This window comes from Lolium perenne, chromosome 4, assembly GCF_019359855.2.
Source record: "Lolium perenne isolate Kyuss_39 chromosome 4, Kyuss_2.0, whole genome shotgun sequence".
Lineage (NCBI taxonomy): Eukaryota > Viridiplantae > Streptophyta > Magnoliopsida > Poales > Poaceae > Lolium > Lolium perenne.
The window spans coordinates 349,889,457-349,894,478 of record NC_067247.2 but is presented as its reverse complement, the minus strand read 5'-3'; positions in this window follow the sequence as shown (position 1 = coordinate 349,894,478).

Sequence of the window (5,022 nt, the reverse complement as noted above, 5' to 3'; positions counted from 1 at the left end):
GAAACCATAGGAAACTTTGTTCTAATGCACTATAATAATCAACCGAGCTTTTACACCAGCAGGTCTGTCACTTACGTGTGGTGCCCATGCGTGAGGTCCCACACTTCAGTGAGCACAAGTCACGTGCAATAGGTACGCAAACTCCCAGCCATTTTCTTTGTCAAGAGAAGACGCATCAGGATGCGTATTGGAAGTCTGTGGGTCCTTCTGGATCCTTCGGTTGTCCCTCTCACAAAAAAAACAAATCTCTCTCATTCTCGGCCTCGCTCGACTCGCTCGCTCGCTCGCTCGCACCTCCTGCTCACTGACAAACCCTGCACAAAAGTCAACATCATCACCCGAAAAAGGGGAGACACATAATTCTCTCCCTTCTTCTCTCCTTCCGAGTGATCCCTCTTCCTCCGAGTTTCACTCGACGGGCAAACACACATGTGCTGCATAGTAGAAAAATCGACCTACGAATCTATAATTAAATAGGTTAAACTAGGGTTTTGCCCAGTACTACAAATCAAGGTTCAAAAAATCCAACTACGGGGTTCGAACAACCCCATTTCTAATCCAAGATTTTTTTCGACCTCATCCAATGGCCTCAAACTATAGGCCGGGTTAGCATCTAGTGCAGTATGTGTGAGAATGTATGCACTATGTGTGCTATAACTTGTGTGTCTTTGAAATTTGAACCAAATTTGAATAAGTTTGAAATATTTGAAATGGGGCTTTTGGCTTAAACGTTTGAAACCCAAAATGACTTCTCCTCATGCTAGACTTCATAAGACCGAGTTTAGGGTTAGGGGGTAGATACATGATTTGTCTGGTTTGAATATGTCTAAACCTTGTTTATCAACTTGAATGCTTACTATATGACATAAGAAGACCATGTGCTTTTGTTTTTCATTTTTCTATTTTTTTAAGAATTTTATGCACATTTTATTCTGGTCAAATCCTAGGTTCAACCAAGATTTAAACAAGTTTCAAGCATGAAAATGAAAACGTAAGCCAAGATCCTTCTTAATTAGTCACTCTAAAATATATGAAGCTTTTGGGACGTACTTGAAATTTCCATGTTTGAAACCCAAAACCAATTCTCTTCATGATTGACTTCATAAGACAGAGTTTAGGGTTAGGGGTAGATATACACATGATTTTTCTGGTTTGAATATGTCTAGACCTTGTTTATCAACTTGAGTGTTTACTATATGACATAATTAAGAAGGCTATGTGCTTTGGTTTTTCATTCTTTAGATTTTTTGTCTGAATTTTTATGCCCATTTGAATCTTGGTCAAATCCTAGGTTTGACCAAGATTTAAATAAGTTTAAAACATGGAAATGAAAAGGTAAGCATCGATCCTTCTTAGTCGCTCTAAAATGAAGCTGAATTTTGGGAGGTTTTTGAAATTTCCATGTTTGAAACCCAAAACCACTTCTCTTCATGCTTGACTTCATAAGACGAAGTTTAGGGTCGATTAGGGGGTAGATACATGATTTGTCTTGTTTGAATATGTATAGACCTTGTTTATCAACTTGAATGCTTACTATATGACATAAGAGGACTATGTGCATTGGTATTTCATTTTTTGATTTTTATGCCCATTTGAGAATCTTGGTAAAATCCTAGGTTTGTTGAGCAAGATTTAAACAAGTTTAACATGTGAAAATGATAAGGTAATTAAGTCTGGATCTTTCTCTTAGTAACTCTAAATAATGAAGCTTTTGGGAGGTTCTTGAATTTACCATGTTTGAAACCCAAAACCACCGTACTTCTGTTCATGCTTGACTTCATAAGACAGAGTTTAGGGTTAGGGGTAGATACATGATTTTTCTGGTTTGAATATGTCTAGACCATGTTTATCAATTTGAATGCTTACTATATGACATAAGAAGGCTATGTGCTTTGGTTTTTCATTCTTTCGATTTTTTACGAAATTTTATGGCCATTTGAATCTTGGTCAAATCCTAGGTTCGACCAAGATTTAAAGAAGTTTAAAACATGACAATGAAAAGGTAATTAATCATGGATCCTTCTTAATTAACCAGCCGGATCTAATTAAAATGAAGCTTTTTGGGAGGTTTTTGAAATTTTCATGTTTGAAACCCAAAACCACACTTCTCTGCTTCATGCTTGACTTCATATATAATTAAGACAAAGTTTAGGGTTAGGGGGTACATGATTTGTCTGGTTTGAATATGTCTAGACACCTTGTTTATGAACTTGAATGCTTACTATATGACATAAGAAGACTATGTGCTTTGCTTTTTTATTTTGTTTATTTTTTATTTTATGCCCATTTGAATGTTGGTCAAATCCTAGGTTTGACCAAGATTTAAACAAGTTTAAAACATGAAAATGAAAAGGTAAGCCTGGATCCTTCTTAACTAGTCACTCTAAAATGAAGCTTTAATTTTGGGAGGTTTTTGAAATTTCCATGTTTGAAACCAAAAACCACTTCTCTTCATGCTTGACTTCATAAGACAGAGTTTATGGTTTTAGAGGGGTAGATACATGATTTGTCTTATTTGAATATGTCTAGCTAGACCTTGTTTATCAACTTTTGAATGCTTACTATATATATGTATGTGACATAAGAAAACTATGTGCTTTGGTTTTTCATTTTTCTGATTTTTTTTGGAATTTTGATGCACATTTGAATCTTGGTCAAATCCTAGGTTTGACCAAGATTTAAACAAGTATAGAACATGAAAATGAAAAGGGAAGCTTGTATCCTTCTTAATTAGTCACCCTAAAATGAAGTTTTTGGGAGGTTTTTGAAATTTCCATGTTTGAAACCCAAAACCACTTATCTTCATGCTTGACTTCGTCATAAGACAGAGTTTAGGGTTAGGGGTAGATACATGATTTGTCTAGCTAGTTTGAATATGTCCAGACCTTGTTTATCAACTGTAATGCTTACTATATGACATATAAGAAGACTATGTGCGCTTTGGTTTTTCATTTTTCTATTTTTTTATTTTATGCCCATTTGAATCTTGGTTAAATCCTAGATTGACTTCATAAGACAGAGTTTAGGGTTAGGGGTAGATATACACATGATTTTTCTGGTTTGAATATGTCTAGACCTTGTTTATCAACTTGAGTGTTTACTATATGACATAATTAAGAAGGCTATGTGCTTTGGTTTTTCATTCTTTAGATTTTTTGTCTGAATTTTTATGCCCATTTGAATCTTGGTCAAATCCTAGGTTTGACCAAGATTTAAATAAGTTTAAAACATGGAAATGAAAAGGTAAGCATCGACCCTTCTTAGTCGCTCTAAAATGAAGCTGAATTTTGGGAGGTTTTTGAAATTTCCATGTTTGAAACCCAAAACCACTTCTCTTCATGCTTGACTTCATAAGACGAAGTTTAGGGTCGATTAGGGGGTAGATACATGATTTGTCTTGTTTGAATATGTATAGACCTTGTTTATCAACTTGAATGCTTACTATATGACATAAGAGGACTATGTGCATTGGTATTTCATTTTCTGATTTTTATGCCCATTTGAGAATCTTGGTAAAATCCTAGGTTTGTTGAGCAAGATTTAAACAAGTTTAACATGTGAAAATGATAAGGTAATTAAGTCTGGATCTTTCTCTTAGTAACTCTAAATAATGAAGCTTTTGGGAGGTTCTTGAATTTACCATGTTTGAAACCCAAAACCACCGTACTTCTGTTCATGCTTGACTTCATAAGACAGAGTTTAGGGTTAGGGGTAGATACATGATTTTTCTGGTTTGAATATGTCTAGACCATGTTTATCAATTTGAATGCTTACTATATGACATAAGAAGGCTATGTGCTTTGGTTTTTCATTCTTTCGATTTTTTTCTGAAATTTTATGGCCATTTGAATCTTGGTCAAATCCTAGGTTCGACCAAGATTTAAAGAAGTTTAAAACATGACAATGAAAAGGTAATTAATCATGGATCCTTCTTAATTAACCAGCCAGTCTAATTAAAATGAAGCTTTTTGGGAGGTTTTTGAAATTTTCATGTTTGAAACCCAAAACCACACTTCTCTGCTTCATGCTTGACTTCATATATAATTAAGACAAAGTTTAGGGTTAGGGGGTACATGATTTGTCTGGTTTGAATATGTCTAGACACCTTGTTTATGAACTTGAATGCTTACTATATGACATAAGAAGACTATGTGCTTTGGTTTTTTATTTTGTTTATTTTTTATTTTATGCCCATTTGAATGTTGGTCAAATCCTAGGTTTGACCAAGATTTAAACAAGTTTAAAACATGAAAATGAAAAGGTAAGCCTGGATCCTTCTTAACTAGTCACTCTAAAATGAAGCTTTAATTTTGGGAGGTTTTTGAAATTTCCATGTTTGAAACCAAAAACCACTTCTCTTCATGCTTGACTTCATAAGACAGAGTTTATGGTTTTAGAGGGGTAGATACATGATTTGTCTTATTTGAATATGTCTAGCTAGACCTTGTTTATCAACTTTTGAATGCTTACTATATATATGTATGTGACATAAGAAAACTATGTGCTTTGGTTTTTCATTTTTCTGATTTTTTTTGGAATTTTGATGCACATTTGAATCTTGGTCAAATCCTAGGTTTGACCAAGATTTAAACAAGTATAGAACATGAAAATGAAAAGGGAAGCTTGTATCCTTCTTAATTAGTCACCCTAAAATGAAGTTTTTGGGAGGTTTTTGAAATTTCCATGTTTGAAACCCAAAACCACTTATCTTCATGCTTGACTTCATCATAAGACAGAGTTTAGGGGTTAGGGGGTAGATACATGATTTGTCTAGCTAGTTTGAATATGTCCAGACCTTGTTTATCAACTGTAATGCTTACTATATGACATATAAGAAGACTATGTGCGCTTTGGTTTTTCATTTTTCTATTTTTTTATTTTATGCCCATTTGAATCTTGGTTAAATCCTAGATTGACTTCATAAGACAGAGTTTAGGGTTAGGGGTAGATATACACATGATTTTTCTGGTTTGAATATGTCTAGACCTTGTTTATCAACTTGAGTGTTTACTATATGACATA